Below are 20332 nucleotides of genomic sequence, written 5' to 3'. Positions count from 1 at the left end.
TTGCCTTCCCACCAGCAGGATCCCTGTCACTTCACATTTTTGCCAGTATTTAGCTTTGCCTGTGTTCCAGATTTGGGGCATTCTAATATGTGTGTAGGTGTGTCTTCTTGTTTTAATTTGCATTTTCCAAATGACTTATGAAGTAGAACACCTTTTCACATGCTTATTTGCCATCTGTATCTCATCTTTGGTGAGGAGTCTGTTAAGGTCTTTGGTCTATTTTTGATTGAGTTGTTTCTTTTATTTTTGTTGAGTTTTAAAAATTCTTTGTGTATGTTAGATAACATTTCTTTATCAGATGTGTCTTTTGCAAGTGTTTTCTCCCCATCTGTGGCCTATCTTTTCATTCTCTTGATGTACTTTTCATCTTTTGCTTACTTCAGTCTACAGTCTGGACAATTCTTACTTTCCAGTTTCTTACTTCTCTCCTTAGCTATTTCTAATCTGGAGTGACATCTATCCATCAGATCCGATATTAATTCATTTTATTATTAGAATTTCTATTTGGTTCCTTTTGAAATCTGCATTCCATATTCCCTGAAAAAAATATTTTTCAAAATTTTCATTTATTTATTTAACCATAGAAATAATAGTTCCTTTACAGTCTCTATGAGGCATTCAAGATATGATTTACAAAATTTGGTTATATTATTCTATATGTCTCACTATGATGCCTTCTTTCTACAAGAAGCCTGGTTTTCTTTGCTTATCAGTTCAGTTCAGTTCAGTCGCTCAGTTGTGTCAGACTCTTTGCGACACCATAAATCGCAGTACGCCAGGCCTCCCTGTCACTAACTCCCATCACTAACTCCCGGAGTTTGCCCAAACTCATGTCCATTGAGTAGGTGATGCATTCCAGCCATCTCATCCTCTGTCATCCCCTTCTCCTCCTGCCCCCAATCCCTCCCAGCATCAGGGTCTTTTCCAATAAGTCAACTCTTCGCATGAGGTGGCCAAAGTATTGGAGTTTCAGCCTCAGCATCAGTCCTTCCAATGAACACCCAGGACTGATCTTTTTCAGGATGGACTGGTTGGTTCTCCTTGCAGTCCACGGGACTCTCAAGAGTCTTCTCCAGCACCACAGTTCAAAATCACCAATGCTTTGGTGCTCAACTTTCTTCACAGTCCAACTCTCACATGCACACATGACCATTGGAAAAACCATAGCCTTGACTAGATGGACCTTTGTTGGCAAAGTAATGTCTCTGTTTTTCAATATGCTATCTAGGTTGGTCATAACTTTCCTTCCAAGGAGTAAGCGTCTTTTAATTTCATGGCTGCAGTCACCATCTGCAGTGATTTTGGAGCCCCCCAAAATAAAGTCTGCCACTGTTTCCACTGTTTCCCCATCTATTTACCATGAATTGATGGGGCCAGATGCCATGATCTTCGTTTTCTGAATAGTGAGCTTTAAGCCAAATTTTTTAATCAGCTCTTTCATGTTCATCAAGAGGCTCTTTAGTTCCTCTTCACTTTCTGCCATAAGGGTGGTGTCATCTGCATATCTGAGGTTATTGATATTTCTCCCAGCAATCTTGATTTCAGCTTGTGCTTCTTCCAGCCCAGCGTTTCTCATAATGTATGTTGCATATAAGTTAAGTAAGCAGGGTGACAACATACAGCCTTGACATATTCCTTTTCCTATTTAGAACCAGTCTGTTGTTCCATGTCCAGTTTTAACTACTGCTTCCTGACCTGCATATAGGTTTCTCAAGAGGCAGGTCAGGTGGCCTGGTATACCCATCTCTTTCATAATTTTCCACAGTTTATTGTGATCCACACAGTCAAAGGTTGTGGCATAGTCAATAAAGCAGATAGATGTTTTTCTGGAACTCTCTTGCTTTTTCCATGATCCAGTGGATGTTGGCCATTTGATCTCTGGTTCCTCTGCCTTTTGTAAAACCAGCTTGAACATCTGGAAGTTCACGGTTCACATACTGCTGAAGCCTGGCTTGGAGAATTTTGAGCATTACTTTACTAGCGTGTGAGATGACTGCAATTGTGCAGTAGTTTGAGCATTCTTTGGCATTGTCTTTCTTTGTGATTGGAATGAAAACTGACTTTTTTCAGTCCTGTGGCCACTGCTGAGTTGTCCAAATTTGCTGGCATATTGAGTGCAGCACTTTCACAGCATCATCTTTCAGGACTTGAAATAGCTCACCTGGAATGCCATCACCTCCACTAGCTTTGTTCGTAGTGATGTTTTCTAAGGCCCACTTGACTTTACATTCCAGGATGTCTGGCTCTAGGTCAGTGATCACACCATCGTGATTATCTGGGTCATGAAGATCTTTTTTGTACAGTTCTCCTGTGTATTCTTGCCACCTCTTCTTAATATTTTCTGCTTCTGTTAGGTCCCTACCATTTCTGTCTTTATTGAGCCCATCTTTGCATGAAATATTCCCTTGGTATCTCTAATTTTCTTGAAGAGATCTCTAGTCTTTCCCATTCTGTTGTTTTCCTCTATTTCTTTGCATTGATCACTGAGGAAGTCTTTCTTATCTCTCCTTGCTATTCATGGAACTCTGCATTATGATGTTTATATCGTTCCTTTCCTCCTTTGCTTTTCGCTTCTCGTCACAGCTATTTGTAAGGTCTCCTCAGACAGCTATTTTGCTTTTTGAATTTCTTTTCCATGGGGCTAGTCTTGATCCCTGTCTCCTGTACAATGTCACGAACCTCCATCCATAGTTCATCAGGCACTCTATCTATTAGATCTAGCCCCTTAAATCTATTTCTCACTTCCACTGTATAATCATAAGGGATTATTCTTTGCTTATAGGAGTCATTTATTTTACTTAGGGGTAAAGAACTTTCCTGCCAATGCAGGAGATGTAAGGGTTCGATCCCTGGGTAAGGAAGATCCCGGGAGAAGGAAATTGCAAATCACTCCAGTATTCTTGCCTGGAGAATCCCAGGTACAGAGGAGCTGGTGGGTTACAGTCCTTAGGGTTGCAAAGAGTTAGACACAATTGAAGCAAAATAGCACATAACAAAATATATTATAGGAGTGAATTGTATAAAATATAGGAATAAAAAAGTTAATAGAGTTCACTCTCCCTTCATGAAAGATAATCTTTTGTTTCTGTTAGGGAACTGGAAACGTTACTTGTCTTACTTTAATTTATAGTCAAGGCTTAAGATTGCCTTCAACCTCAGCCTTACACCCTCACAATAAATACAAAGGTGAGCAATGGACAGTTTACTTTACATCTTTCTTTACTCTAAAGGATTATCCCTTTGTGGTCACAGCCTAATATCTCATTTTAGTTTACCAAATAAATTAAAATTATTATATTATCTATTTTATAAGTGAAGTTCTCCACTTTGTAAAGTTTCAGCTTTCATTTTCACTTTTATGTCAATGAGGCATTTCTACTTCACAGCTCTTTCTGGATAATTGTCCAGTACCCTTAAAATACAAACAACTTTGTTTGCCTTTTCCTTCCCCAAGATTTTGGCCTCAAGTTTCCTCAATATCATCAAAGCTCTTAAGCTAATTTTTAAACTGACTTCATCCAGTTCTTTTAGTTTCCCTAATTAGGAAGGTTGATCTTAGTTACCTGGCCCATCATTGCAGGAAGCCGAATCTGTTTTATGGAAAGATTACTTGCTATAAATATATTCACATGTGTACAATCTATGTTATAGATAAATTGACAGATTTATATAATGTTGGCCTTTATCAGAATTAATGGCAATTATTATTATGCAAACATGAGTTTGATTGGGCAAGAAGAGAAATCACAGATCAGGATATGAAGTTTAACTATGGTGAACTTCAGGCAAATCTCAGAGGACAAAGAGAAGGTTAGATTTTATTAGGTTCTGGGAAGAAGTTAGGGAAGATTGTCCTGAAAAAAATTCACTGGAGGAGAATTAGAGTTCAAAATTTTGGTTCTGAACAATGGTTACAAGTGACAGACAGTTTGTTGTTACTGAGGAATGCAGAAATCTTCTTTCTTCCTGTTGACTATTTATGTTTATATAAGGGGTAGATGTATGAGAGCTCTTCTTTCATAGCTTGCTGACTCCACTTTAAATCAGGTTTCCTTTATCCATTTCACTTTTCCCTTTTTGATCAATATCTTTCTCTGAAAGCATCACTGATCAAGTATCATGTCATTTTTTTTTTTTTTTTTTTTTGAAATCTTTTTTGTCTGTTTGAGTTCCTCTGTGCCAGGAAGGACCTTTTCTGGAAGTCATGTCCCACATGAAGGGGGAGAGAGCAAGTAGAAGTCATAAACTATTGGGGTCACAGGAATGTAGAGGAGGGGTTCTCAGGCATCTTCCATTCTTAACTTTATATTTTGTCAAGGTTGTAAACAATGGAGATTATCTCAAAATGATGAGCTAATGTCATTCTGTTTGGTGCATTATTTCTGCAGATACCTGACAGGTAAAAGATATAAAATTTTAAAATAATTATATAAGTCATAATTAAAAATAATATTACAAATCTAGTTTGAATAGTTGTCTTGAGAAATGAACCTAGGCTTGAAGTCAGCCAACTGAACAAATCAAAGGACCATGAGGAATCAAGTGAAATTTGTAAGCAGAGTGTTTGTTTCCTAATTTTATGCTATTGAGTTTCTACTTCCTCAAAGAAAATTATCCAAGTTGCTACAGTGTATATACCACCTTGTTCTACTAGGAGGTGAAAGTGAAAGTTAAGTTGCTCAGTTGTGTCCAACTCTTTGTGACCCTGTGGACTGTAGCCCACCAGGGTTCTCCATCCATGGGATTATCCAGGCAAGAATACTGGAGTTGGTTGCCATTTCCTTCTCCAGGGGATCTTCCTGACCCAGGGGTCGAACCCAGTCTCCCGCATTGCAGGCAGACGCTTTAACCTCTGAGCTACCAGGGAAGTTTTGTTCCACTAGGAGGTAGTTAAGGGCAATTTGATTATTTAATATTGCTGAAGCTAAGGAATCTAATGACTTAATGTTGGGCAGCTATTATTGCTTTAGCAGTAAAGTCAGCTATGTTACCTAGAGAGTGGATAGCCAAGCCAAGGAAGGATTAAAGATCTGCCAAAGGAGGAAATTCAGAGTCATAGACCTCGTTAGGTGGTTCATATTTGGTTTTTTGATGTAGGCCTTAGTGGTTGGCCCAGTGATCAACCCAGATCAACTTTGAATGGATAGTGGAGCAACTAGGTATCCTAATAAGTATTGTCCTCCCATTCACCAACTATCCAGGTATTCATAAGCTCAGGGATGACGTTAAAATCCACAGAAGAAGGTGAAGCCAGACAGGGTGCAGAGGACTTCAATTAAGTTTGTTTTGTTTATTTAGATGTCTGCTGAAATGGAGTTATTTGCAGTGATCAAGCAAGGATCAGATACAAACCACAAATATTTATATAGATAGTAGATACACTTCTAGAGTAGTCTATGACTTTGGAATATTATGGAAGTAGTGAGCTTTTCTCATGTATAATGGAGATAAAGTTTTAAATGTCCATATGTTCAACATTTACTAGATGCCAAACTCCTATGAATAACTTTGAATAACTTTTTCATGAATAACTTTGGCTATTATTAACATTCCTAGGAATTTCAAAATTGACCCCCATGGAAGCAAAAGAGAATCACCTGTTGAAACCTCTGCCAAAATAATCTAGAAAATTGACTAGAAGTGCCAAATAATTGGCCCCATAAAAGGAAAAACAATATTGAAAATCTAATAACTGTTGGTTGATAAAAAGACAGAGCTCTGCTTTCAGCCAAATAATAATCTAGTCCTTAGGACACCCTAAATTCCTTGTTACTGACTACATGCATTGAAATATTGGTTAACTGATAAATTTATAACAATTATGTATCAATCAGTTCAGTTCAGTTGCTCAGTCATGTCTGACCCTTTGTGACCCATGGACTGCAGCAGGCCAGGCCTCCCTGTCCATTGCCAGCTTCCAGAGTTTCAAATTCATGTCCATTGTGTCAGTGATGCCATCCAACCATCTCATTCCCTGTTGTCCCCTTCTCCTCCTGCCTTCAATCTTTCACAACATCAAGGTCTTTTCAAATGAGTCAGTTCTTTGCAGCAGGTAGCCAAAGTACTTGTATAAATACTGGTGGATAAATATTAATAAAGCCACTATAAGTGCAGCAACAATGCAAAATCAAGCAGAGAGATCAAGATTTTAAAATAGCCATTAGAACTAATATATACATATATGCCATTTTACATGTTGTCTGTACTATAGCTTAAGGAATGTGGTAAATAATTTGAATGACTAATGCAGATGTTGATAAAGAATTTCATGTTTACAATTACATTAGTTTGGTAGAGCCACCATAACAGGCTGAGGGCTTGAAATAATAAAAATTTATTTCTAACAATTCTGAAATCTAGAAGTTCAAGATCAAGTTGTCAGCAGGATAGATTTCTTCTTAGGCCTCACTATTTGATCTTCAAATTCTCACTATGTCCTCGTTTCTACTATATGCACATCCCTGGTGAGCCCTAATCTCTTTTCATAGAGATATATACTGGATTAGGGCCTGTGCCAAATGTTTCATTATAACTTAATCACCTCGTTCAAGGCCCCATCTCTAAAGAAAGTCACATTGTGAGATTCTGGAGGTTGGGGCCTCAACATATGATTTGGGGGATGGGCACAATTCAACCCATAACAGATACTTATTTCAGGTATGTCCAGATTTCCTAGAGATCTTATAGTCAGCTAGTTATTCTTTAATCCCTTCTGATGAATAAAAATGATTTCAACTATTGGGCTCAATTCTTGTTCTGGCTTCTGATGGATTATAGCAGAGTCATCTAATTCCTATCATTGTAACTATTCAATTAACAAGGATTGAGAGACCTCTGAAATGATCTTGTAAAAAAGTATCCTGTATCCAATGCATCTTACAAAATGGCCAATATATGGTACCTGAAGAGCATGTATAGAAATTGCCATACTTATTGCTCTTCTTCTTTCCAGGGCATCTTGAAGATTCCTTTCCTGTACCACAGACTTTTATTTTCTTATATTTGGATGACATATTTTGTGTGTCAGACGTGGAGCATACAGATTAAGTATCCTTAATGTGTGCTGATATATCCAGATCGCCCTGCAGTATAAGACATTGAGGCAGAGGAGAAACTGTATATCATTATAAGTTCATAGCCTAAAAACCATCCCAACTGAATCAAGTGAACTTCTCATTGCTATATAGTGTATGGTATATTGGCAGTTGAATAAAACTATTAATGGAAAGAATGTATTATATCAGTGTGGCTAGGATTATATTAAAAAATTTTAGGTTCAAAGCCTGGATGGGAAAATAAATGTAATTAGAGATTAATATGAATCTGCTGGAATATTCTCATACTTACTACTATCAGAGACTAAAAGAATGTACAACAATCACTTAAGTATGCATTTGAATCCAGAGGCTTGAACCTGAGAAGTTTACCCTTGTTAGCTTTGATTTTATGAAGGTCAGAGAAGATTTGGGCTGAATTCAAGTACTGAATTCAAGACAAGTCATGCACTAGTTCTTAAAATGAATAATAAGAGTGCATGTCAAGAAGACTTGGCTAGCAAGTGGGAAGAGAAGTATGAAGAGGAAGAAACTTTTCACGTGACAATTATGAGGTAGGAAAATGGACATATAAATTATTTTTTAAATACATAATACGTTAAAATTCTGTCAGTTTGTTGAGGTCACCCTCAAGGGTTTTAAAATTCAGAGAAGAACAATATCCCTCCTCTTTTGGTTAAAGTGTTGGCCAAACATGAAAAGCAAAGTTGACCAGTTGACAAAGTAGTAGAACATATATTCTAGTCCTCTAATTTTTTCTATTATTCTTTGTTATTTTCAAACTTCTCCATGACTTTAATCAATTTACTTAATCCTCCTTTAGCTCATATTCTCTACCAAGCTATAATTATTCCAAATGACCCCTCTGCTTTCTAATTTTCACTTGTAATATTATCAGATACATTCATGTTCTATTATGCATGAAGAATATAGAAAAGTAAACCAACCAAAAATACTTTCAAAGTAAAATATATCATTCCAACTTGCAAGAAGTTCATAGTCAGAAAAGGGAAAAATACAGATCTGTACATATTTTAAAAGAGTCATCCAGGAGAGAACAAGATGGTGGAGGGGTAGGTGGATGTGGAGGACATCTCTCTCCATGGATACATCAGGAATACACCTTCAGACACAGAAGTGCATGCAGAACACCAGCTGAGAGCAGACAGGAGTACCTGACCAGTGGAAAATAATATATAGAACCACGCAAAACTCAGTAGGATGAAGGAACTAGGGGAAAAAATAGGAGTTTAGTAGTACTGGACCTGTCCTTGGCAGCTGCAAGAACTGAAGCAGGGGTCCAATCCCCACACTGGGGCAATTGTCTGAGTCAGAGGAGAAAAATTTAAGGCTGAGAATGAAACATCTGATCTGAGTAAGCCTAAATGGAATGAGACTCAGACAGTCCTTGCCTCAGCCATACATATCCTGGACAGGGATTCAGGTCCCTAGAAGACGCAGTGGCTGGGGGCTGGAGTTTAGGGATTGTGGAGCAATCCCAGTGCAAGGGCTACTATTGACTGCTGAAAGATGGATCAAGGGGATGTGAGGGAGGAGATGGGTAGGAAATGCCTGTGGAGGAAAGCCAGGCAGCCGTGGAAGCAAAGCGATATGGCTGAGTCATACATAAGGGGTGGAACCATCACCATAACCTCTCTCTCTCCACAGGCCAGGATCAACAGCTGGACAATAGAGAGTCTGGCCCATCAAACACCTGACACACTGAACTACTGAGTAGGACCCGACCCAGGGTGTTTCTTTAAGTGACTTGATGCACTGAACTACAGAGTAGGACCCCAGCCTGAGGGCCCCTCTATGAGCTTGATGTGCCAAAGAACAGAGAAGGAACCCAGGGAAGGGAGCCTTCTAACTGCCTGAAGTGGCAGAGCTATGGAGAAAGACTGGCCAAAGAGACCTTCTGATCCTCGACTACAAGAGGCTTGAAAAAAGAGCCTGATAGGGCCATATCTCCTATGGTGTAGGCAGTCTGTGTCCTTGCACCCTTGGCGCCACCAGGGTCCCTGCAAACCAAGCAGCTGCACCATCTTCATGCTCAACCCTCACTGGGGTAGAGTTGCCACAGGCAAAAAAAAAAAAAAAAGAAAGAAAGAAAAAAAAAACCTTGTATCTATGCATGCAGGGTCACTTGAGTTGTGTCCAACTCTTTATGACCTTGTGAACTGTGGCCTGCCAGGGATCTCTGTCAGGCGGGTTCTCCAGGCAAGAATACTGGAGTGTATCGGCCAATATTGGTTGCCATACCCTTCTAGAGCACTATATTTCCTCCTGCCCTAGCCACCAACTCCCCTGAGTACCTGGTGCTGCCAGAACCCCTGCGACCCAAGTAGCTGCACCACCTCCACACCTGGCACTCACTGGGGCAGACCCAAGTCCTCCAGGGCAGCCTCAGGAGCAAACCTCAGTGGACGACCCACATGCAGAGGTGGAAATAAAACCACAATTGAAAACCAGGAGCAGTTTGGCTAAAGAAGACCCAAAACCTTCCCACGAGCTGTACAAGCTGCAGATTAAATCCACATGATCAACTAAGCCGACTCTGTGTCTATGGAATATATAAAATGACATTGAGAGTTCCCACAAAAGAAAGCACAATAGTTCTGATAGCTGTGGACATTGGAGGCAAGAACACACAGAAATAGCACCAGAGTAGAATCTGAGCCAGAGAAGGAAATGGCAACCCACTCCAGTATTCTTGCCTAGAGAATCCTGTGGACAGAGGAGCCTGCTGGGCTGCCGTCTATGGTATCTCACAGAGTTGGAGATGACTGAAATGACTAAGCAGCAGCAGCAGCAGCAGAATCTGAGCTGCCCCCACAGGAGGTCCAGAGACCAGCATAGTGTTGGAGGGCATTCTAGGGAGGTGAGGTGGACTGTGACTCCCAGTGAGGGAAAGGACTCTGAGAGCAGTGACTCAATAAAAACATTTTTTGACTATATATTTTGACTAGTTCTGTAGATTCTTTTGGGTTTTTTGCCCATCCCCCCCTACACTACTGTAGTTGATGATTTTATTGACACTATGAAATCTAATTAAGCTTTTGAGTTTTCACACTTTTTGTTATTATAAACCTCGACCTCTACATTGGGCTTTTGTAGTTCTGTGGAGTTTTCTTTTTTTGTTTGTTTTTTTTTAATTTTAATTTTTTATTTTTTTGTTTTAATTTTTTAAAGATATATTATTATTTTTATACATTTATCTCTTTGCTTTCTTTACTGTTCTGTTCCCCTTGCAGTTAATCTTTAATGTATATAAATCTTCTTTATCTATCTCTATTTAACTTTGCATATCTATTCTTTCTTTCTTCTCACCAAACTTGTTAGTTTTTCATTGCTTTTTTCCCCACTTGGCACCTTGCTTTAGTTTTGTTTTTCAGATTGTGCTTTAGTTAGTTTTGTTCTTAACTGGTAGATATAATATTTGGTTTCCTTTGTTTAACAGGTCAATTATTGTACTTTATTTTTGTTGGACTGTTTATATTTTTGTTTATATATATATTATATATATATATATAATATATATATATATTTATAATATATATATTTTATATATATATATGTTTTGTTAGACTGTATATATGTATATGTGTATATTCCATTATTTTCATTATTATTTGTCTGATTTTGTAACAGCCATTTGTCTGGGGTTAATGCCATAATAAACCATTTGTGGAATCTTCCTTCCTGACCATGGATCAAGCACTGAGCCTTTGGAGTGGAAGCACTGACTCCAAGACCCTAGACTACCAGAGAACTAACCCTAGGGAATATCAAACACTGAGAACTCACAATAAGGAAACCATTTGAATACAAAACCCGGCATCACCCAACCACCAGTAGCTCCTGTGCAGGATGCCTCATCTAAACAACAAACAAAACAAAAATATAAACCAAATCATCAGTAGACAGGATTACCACCTCCCTTAGCCTTGTCCATCAAAAGAAAAACAAACAAACAAACAAAAATAAACTCAGCACAAATCTCGCCCTATATGAAGCTTACACAAGCCACTTGACTGGGCTTAGGAGGGCAGAAACCAAAAGGAAGAAAGAATTCAGCCTTGAAGCCTGGGAAAAGAAGACCTCAGAAACAGTAAGTTTAAACAAAATAATAATGAAAAGGCAGAGAAATACTACACAAATGAAGGAACAAACTAGAAAAACAGAAGTCTAAATAAATGAAGTGGAATTAGGCAAACTACCTGAAAAAGTATTCAGAATAATGATAATAAGGATGATCAAAAACCTTGAAAACAAAATAGAGAAAATGCAAGGATCAATTAACAAAGACCTAGAAGAATTAAAGAATAAACATACAGAGACAAGCAACACAATTACTGAAATAAAAAATACTCTCTCAGGAATCAATAGTAGAATATCTGAAGCAGAAGAACAAGGATACACACAGCAATGGGAGGCTCAGGGTCCTCTCACACCACAAATTTGTTCTTGGCTAAGGAGTTGCTCTTGGTGGCTGTGGCTGTGTGGGCCTGGTACCCACTGATGGTCTTTGTGGAGAGGCCCAGGCACTCTTTGTAGACACGCCCAATGTGTAGCACACCCTCCTGGTTCTCTGCCTCCCGTGTCCACACAGCAACCTTGTCCCCCTTGGCTCAGATGTTGATGATGGCTCCACACACTTCCTGGCTGTGCTCCCTAAAGCTCTCCCCGATGAGACACAGCAGTGTCTCCAGCCACAGGTGGTCCAGCTCAATGTGACGCTGCTGCTTGGTGAGGCTGACCAGCCAGCGGCCACCCCGCTTATTCCTGCTGTTTTCCCACATGGGCTTAATGCCATCCTTGAACAGGGTGTAGTCACAGCCAGAAGAGAGCTTACTGGCCAGCTGGATATTATTATATATCGCCCAGAAGTCCTCCATGGTGTTGAACTTGGTGACTCGATGCAGGTTGTTCTGCCAAGATGTTCAGCTGCGGTCATTCTTGAAGAACCACAGAGCCCACCTATTGAGCAGTGGGTGTAAGTCCAGCTTTCCCTCCTCCGGGGCCTTCCTCAGAGCCTCCTCTCCCATGCACGGCCCTGTGGCTGCCTCTTCCTCCTCTTTCTCATCCTCTTTCTTCCACTTTTGGATCCCATCCTCAGCCTCTTCAGCAGGGTGGGCGGCAGCCATGCTGTAGCCTGGGCTCCATGGGCACCCAGCCCTCCTTGTAAGCTAGAAGGCAAAATGGTGGAAATGACTTCTGAAGAGCAGAAGTAGGTAAAAAGAATGAAAAGAACTGAGGATAGTCTCAGAGACCTCTGGGACAATATCAAATGCACAAACATTCGAATTATAGGGGTCCCAGAAGAAGAAGAGAAAAAGAAAGGTTATAAGGAAATTTTTGAAGAGATTGTAGTTGAAAATTTCCCCAACATGGAAAAGGAAATAGTCCAAGTCCAAGAGACACAGAGTCCCATATAGAATAAACCCAAGGAGAAACACACCAAGAAACATACTAATCAAACTAACAAAGACTAAACACAAAGAAAGATTAAAAACATCAAGGGAAAAGCAACAAGTAACATACAAGGGAAACCCCATACATTTAACAGCTGATCTTTCAGCGGAAACTCTGCAGGCCAGAAGAGAATGTCACAATGTTTAAAGTACTCAAAGGGAAAAATCTACAACAAAGATTACTGTACCTAGCAAGTATCTCACTCAAAATTGATGGAGATATAAAAAGTATTTCAGACAAGCAAAAGTTAAGAGAATTCAGTACCACCAAACCAGCTTTATAACAAATGTTAAAGGGATTTACATAGTCAAGAAATGCAAGAGAAGCAAAAGATCTACAAAATCAGCCCCAAACAATTAAACAAAAGTCACAATAGGAACATATATATCAATAATTACTTTAAATGTAAATGGATTAAATGCACCAAAAAAAGACTAGACTGGCTGAATGGATACAAAAACAAGATCCATATATATGCTATCTACAAAAAACCCACTTCAGACCTAAAGACACATATAGACTGAAAGTGAGAGGATGAAAAAATATATTCCATGCAAACAGGAAGCAAAAGAAAGCTGGAGTAGCAATCCTCATATCAGACAAAATAGACATTATTTATGCACCCAACATAGGAGCACCTCAATATATAAGACAAACACTAACAGACATAAAAGGAGAGGCTGACAGCAACACAATAATAGTAGGTGATTTTAACACCCCACTCACAACAAAGGACAGGTCATCAAAATAGAAAATTAATAAGGAAACACAAGTCTTACATGATACATTAGATGAGATGGATCTCATTGATATCTTCAGAACATTCCATCCAAATGCAGAAGAATACACCTTCTTCTCAAGTGCACATGGAACATTCTCCAGGATAGACCACATCTTGGGTCACAAATCAAACCTCAGTAAATTTAAGAAAACTTAACTTGTATTTAGCATCTTCTCCAACCACAATGCTATGAGACTAGATATCAATTACAAGAAAAAAAACCTGTAAAAAACACAAGCACATGGAGATTAATCAATACATTTCTAAATAACCAACAGGTTACTGATGAAATCAAAAGGGAAATAAAAAAATTTCTAGAAACAAATGACAATGAAAACATGACAACTCAAAACCTGTGGGATACAGCATAAGCAGTTCTAAGAGGGAAGTTTATAGCAATACAATCCTACCTCAAGAAACAAGAAAAACATTGAATGGACAACCTAATTTACACCTAAAACAATTGGGAAAAGGAGAACAGGAAAAACCCAAAATTAGTAGAAGGAAAGAAATCATAAAGATCTGAGCAGAAATAAATGAAAAACAAATGAAAGAAATAATAGTAAAGATTAATAAACTAAAAGCTGGTTCTTTGAGAAGATAAACAAAATCGACAAACCTTTAGCGAGATTCATCAAGACAAAGGAGAGAAGAATCAAATCAAGAAAACTAGAAAGGAAAAAGAAGAGGTTACAAGAGACAATGCAGAAATACAAAGGATTATGAGACTATTATGAACAATTATATGGCAATAAAATTGATAACCTGGAAGAAACGGACAGATTCTTAGAAAAGTTCAGTCTTCCAAGACTGAAACAGGAAGAAATAGAAATTATGAACAACTCAATTACAAGCACTGAAATTGAAGATGTGATCTAAAATCTCCCAAAAAACAAAAGCTCAGGATCAGATGGCTTAAGCCTATACTTCTAAAACTATTTCAAAAAATTGCAGAGGAAGGAATCCTTCCAAATTCATTCTACGAGGCCACCATCACCCTGATACCAAAAGCAGACAAAGACAACACAAAAAAAGAAAACTATAGGCCAATATCACTGATGAACATAGATGCAAAAATCCTCAACATAATTTTAGCAAACAGAATTCAACAACACACCAAAAAGCTCATACACCATGATCAAGTTGGGTTTCTTCCTGGGATGCAAGAATTCTTCAATATATGCAAATAAATAAATGTCATACACCATATTAACAAATTGAAAAATAAAAACCATATGACAATCTCAACAGATGCAGAAAAAACCTTTGACAAAATTCAGCCCCCATTATTGATTAAAACTCTTCAAAAAATGGGCATAGAAGGAACCTGCCTCAACACAATAAAAGCTATACATGATAAGCCTACAGCAAACACTATTCTCAGTGGTGAAAAACTGAAAGCATTCCCTCTAAGATCAGGAATAAGACAAAGGTGTCCACTTTCACCACTATCATTCAACATAGTTTGGAAGTCCTAGCTACAGTAATCAGAGAAGAAAAAGAAATAAAGGAATCCATATCAGAAAAGAAGAAGTAAAGCTCTCACTGTTTGCAGATGACATGATACTGTAATAGAAAACCCTAAAGATAGTATCAGAAATTACTAGAACTAATCAGTGAATTTAGCAAAATTGCAGGATACAAAGTCAATACACAGAAATCACTTGCATTTCTGTATACTAACAATGAAACATCAGAAAGGGAAATTAAGGAATTAATCCTATTCACCATTGTAACAAAAATAATATTATCTAAGAATAAACTTACCTGAGAGGACAAAAGAACTGTACACAGAAAATTATAAGACACTGATGAAAGAAATCAAAGACAACATAAACAGATGAGGAAATATTTTATGTACCTGGGTAGAAGAATCAATATTGTGAAAATGACTATACTACCAAATTCAATCTACAGATTCAATGCAATCCCTGTCAAATTACCAATGGCTTTTTTTCACAGAACTAGAACAAAAAATTTCACAATTCATATGGAAACACAAAAGACCCTGAATAGCCAAAGAAGTATTGAGAAAGAAGAATGGAGCTGGAGGAATCAATCTTCATGACTTCAGATTATACTATAAAGCTACAGTCATCAAGACAGGATGGTACTGGCACAGAAACAGAAATACAGACCGATGGAATAAGATAGAAAGTCCAGAAACTAACTCATGCATTGATGGGTACCTTATTTTTGACAAAGGAGGCAAGAATATACAATGAGGCAAAGACAGCCATTTCAATAAATGATGCTGAGAAAACTGGACAGCTACATGTAAAAGAATGAAATTAGAACACTTCCTAACACCATACACAAAGATAAACTCAAAATGGATTAAAGACCTAAATGTAAGACCAGAAACTATAAAACCCTTAGTGGAAATATAGATAGAACACTCAATGACATAAATCAAAGCAAGATCCTCTATGACCCACCTCCTAGAGTAATGGAAATAAAAACAAAAGTAAACAAGTGGGACCTGAATAAAATTAAAAGCTTTTGCACAGCAAAAGAAACTATAAGCAAGGTGAAAAGATAACCTTCAGAATGAGAGAAAATAATAGCAAATGTAACAACTGACAAAGGATTAATTTCAAAAATATACGAGCAGCCCATACAACTCAAAACCAGAAAAACAAAAAACCCTATCAATAAGTGGGGGAAAGACCTAACAGATGTAAAAGAAGACATACAGATGGCTGACAAAAACATGAAAAGATGCTCATCATCGCTCATTAGTAGAGAATTGCAAATCAAAACTACAATGAGATATCACCTCACACTGGTCAGAATGGCCATCATCAAAAAGTCTACAAATAATAAATTCTGGAGAGGGTGTGGAGAAAAAGAAGGCTCTTGCACTGTTGGTGGGAATGTAAATTGATACAGCCACTGTGGAAGATGGTATGGAGATTCCTTAAAAACCTAGGAATAATTAACAAATTGAAAAATAAAAGCCATATGATTATCTCAATAGATGCAGAGAAAGCCTTTGACAAAATTCAACATCCATTTATGATAAAAAGTCTCCAGAAGTCAGAAATAGAAGGAACATACCTCAACATAATAAAAGCTATATATGACAAACCCACAGCAAACATTATCCTCAATGGTGAAAAATTGAAAGCATTTCCCCTAAAGTCAGGAACAAGACAAGGGTGCCCACTTTCACCACTATTATTCAACATAGTTTTGGAAGTTTTGGCCACAGCAATCAGAGCAGAAAAAGAAATAAAAGGATTCCAAATTGGAAAAGAAGAAGTAAAATTCTCACTGTTTACAGATGACATGATCCACTACATAGAAAACCCTAAAGACTCCACCAGAAAATTACTAGAGCTAATCAATGAATATAGTAAAGTTGCAGGATATATAATCAACACACAGAAATCCCTTGCATTCTCATACACTAATAATGAGAAAGTAAAGAGAGAAATTAAGGAAACAATTCCATTCACCATTGCAATGAAAAGAATAAAATACTTAGGAATATACCTACCTAAAGAAAATAAAGACCTATATATAGAAAACTATAAAACACTGGGGAAAAAAATCAAAGAAAACACTAATAGATGGAGAAATATACCCTGTTCATGGATCAGAAGAATCAATATAGTGAAAATGAGTATATTACCCAAAGCAATCTATAGATTCAATGCAATCCCTATCAAGCTACCAACAGTATTTTTCACAGAGCTAGAACAAATAACTTCACAATTTGTATGGAAGTACAAAAAACCTCAAATAGCCAAAGGGATCTTGAGAAAGAAGAATGGAACTGGAGGAATCGACCTGCCTGACTTCAGTCTCCACTATAAAGCCACAGTCATCAAGAAAGTATGGTACTGGCACAAAGACAGAAATATTGATCAATGGAACAAAATAGAAAGCCCAGAGATAAATCCATGCACCTATGGACAACTTATTTTTGACAAAGGAGGCAAGAATATACAAAGGAGAAAAGACAATCTCTTTAATAAGTGATGCTGTGAAAACTGGTCAACCATTTGTAAAAGAATGAAACTAGAACACTTTCTAACACCATACACAAAAATAAACTCAAAATGGATTAAAGATCTAAATGTAAGACCAGAAACTATAAAACTCCTAGAGGAGAACATAGGCAAAACACTCTCCAACATAAATCACAGCAGGATCCTCTATGACCCATCTCTCAGAATATTGGAAATAAAAGCAAAAATAAACAAATGTGACCTAATTAAAATTAAAAGCTTCTGCACAATGAAGAAAACTATAAGCAAGGTGAAAAGACAACCTTCAGAATGGGAGAAAATAATAGCAAATGAAGCAACTGACAAAGAATTAATCTCAAAAATAAACAAGCAACTCCTGCAGCTCAATTCCCGAAAAACAAACGACCCAATCAAAAAATGGGCCAAAGAACTAAACAGACATTTCTCCAAAGAAAACATCCAGATGGCTAACAAATACATGAAAAGATGCTCAACATCACTCATTATCAGAGAAATGAAAATCAAAACCACAATGAGGTACCATTTCACACCAGTCAGAATGGGTGCTCTCCAAAAGTCTACAAGCAATAAATGCTGAAGAGGGTGTGGAAAAAAAGGGAACTCTCTTACACTGTTGGTGGGAATGCAAACTAGTACAGCCACTATGGAGAACAGTGTAGAGATTCATTAAAAAACAGGAAATAGAACTGCCATATTACCCAGCAATCCCACTGCTGGGCATACACACTGAGGAAACCAGAAGGGAAAGAGACACGTGTATCCCAATTGTTCATCACAGTACTGTTTATAATAGCCAGGACATGGAAGCAACCTAGATGCCCATCAGCAGATGAATGGATAAGAAAGCTGTGGTACATATACACAATGGAGTATTACTCAGCCATTAAAAAAAATGCATTTGAATCAGTTCTAATGAGGTGGGTATAACTGGAGCCTATTATACAGAGTGAAGTAAGCCAGAATGAAAAACACCAATACAGTACACTAACACACATATATATGGAATTTAGAAAGATGGTAATGATAACTCTGTATGTGAGATAGCAAAAGAGACACAGATGTATAGAAGAGTCTTTTGGACTCTCTGGGAGAGAGCGAGGGTGGGATGATTTGGGAGAATGGCACTGAAACGTATAATATCATACGTGAAACAAATCACCAGTCCAGGTTTGATGCATGATACATGACGCTCGGGGCTTTTGCACTGGGATGACCCAGAGGGATGGTATGGGGAGGGAGGTGGGAGGGGGTTCAGGATGGGGAACACGTGTACACCCATGGTGGATTCATGTTGATGTATGGCAAAACCAATACAATATTGTAAAGTAATTAGCTTCCAATTAAAATAAATAAATTTATATTTAAAAAAACCTAGGACTAAAACCACCATATGACCCAGTAATCCACTCCTAGACATATATCCTGAGGAAATCAAATTTGAAAAAGATACATGATCCCATTGTTCTGTGCAGCACTATTTACCAGAGCTAGGATATGGAAGCAACCTAGATGTCCATGATAGATGAATGGATAAAGAAGTTGTGGTACATATACATGATGCAATATTACTCAGCTGTAAAAATGGAATCTATTATAATCAGTTCTAATGAGGTAGATGAACCTAGAACCTATTATACAGAGTGAAGTAAGTCAGAAAGAGAAAGAGAAATATTGTATTCTAATGCATGTAAATGGAACCCAGAAAAACTGGTACTGAAGAATTTATTTACAGGGCAGCAGTGGAGAAACAGACATACAAAATAGACTTATGGACATAGGGAGAGGGGAGGAGAGGGTGAGACGTATGGAGAGAGTAACATGGAAACTTATATTCAGTTCAGTTCAGTTCAGTTCAGTCGCTCAGTCAGGTCCGACTCTTGGCGACCCCATGAATCACAGGACGCCAGGCCTCCTTGTCCATCACCAACTCCTGGAGTTCACTCAGACTCACATCCATCAAGTCAGTGATGCCATGCAGCCATCTCATCCTCTGTCGTCCCCTTTTCCTCCTGCCCCCACTCCCTCCCAGCATTAGAATCTTTTCCAATGAGTCAGCTCTTCACATGAGGTGGACAAAGTACTGGTGTTTCAGCTTTAGCATCATTCCTTCCAAAGAAATCCCAGGGCTGATCTCCTTTAGAATGGAATGGTTGCATCTCCTTGCAGGGATTCTCAAGAGTCTTCTCCAACACCGCAGTTCAAAAGCATCAATTCTTCGGCACTCAGCCTTCTTCACAGTCCAACTCTCACATCCATACATGACCACTGGAAAAACCATAGCCTTGACTAGACGGACCTTTGTTGGTAAAGTAATGTCTCTGCTTTTGAATATGCTATCCAGGTTGGTCATAACTTTTCTTCCAAGGAGAAAGCGTCTTTTAACTTCATGGCTGCAGTCACCATCTGCAGTGATTTTGGAGCCCCTCAAAAATAAAGTCTGCCACTGTTTCCACTGTTTCCCCCATCTATTTCCCATGAAGTGATGGGACCGGATGCCATGATCTTTGTTTTCTGAATGTTGATCTTTAAGCCAACTTTTTCACTCTCCTCTTTCACTTTCATCAAGAGGCTTTTTTTTTTTTTTTTGGAAGTTCCTCTTCACTTTCTGCCATAAGGGTGGTGTCATCTGCATATCTGAGGTGATTGATATTTCTCCCAGCAAACTTGATTCCAGGTCTTGCTTCTTCCAGCCCAGCGTTTCTCATGATGTACTCTGCATATAAGTTAAATAAGCAGGGTGACAACATACAGCCTTGATGTACTCCTTTTCCTTTTTGGAACCAGTCTGTTGTTCCATGTCCAGTTCTAACTATTGCTTCCTGACCTGCATATAGGTTTCTCAAGAGGTCAGGTGGTCTGGTATTCCCATCTCTTTCAGAATTTTCTGCAGTTTATTGTGATCTACACAGTCAAAGGCTTTGGCATAGTCAATAAAGCAGAAATAGATGTTTTTCTGGAACTCTCTTGCTTTTTCGATGATCCAGCAGATGTTGGCAATTTGATCTCTGGTTCCTCTGCCTTTT

The 20332-nt window shown here is 38.2% G+C and overlaps 1 pseudogene; it reads right to left on the bottom strand.

The window, feature by feature from the left end:
• Positions 1-11263: 11263 nt before the first annotated feature.
• On the bottom strand, positions 11264-12238 carry LOC109563565 (eukaryotic translation initiation factor 4E type 1B-like; annotated as a pseudogene).
• Between the last annotated feature and the right edge of the window lie 8094 nt (positions 12239-20332).

Source organism: Bos indicus, chromosome 9, assembly GCF_029378745.1.
Source record: "Bos indicus isolate NIAB-ARS_2022 breed Sahiwal x Tharparkar chromosome 9, NIAB-ARS_B.indTharparkar_mat_pri_1.0, whole genome shotgun sequence".
NCBI lineage: Eukaryota > Metazoa > Chordata > Mammalia > Artiodactyla > Bovidae > Bos > Bos indicus.
This window is presented reverse-complemented; position numbering and strand designations above follow the sequence as displayed.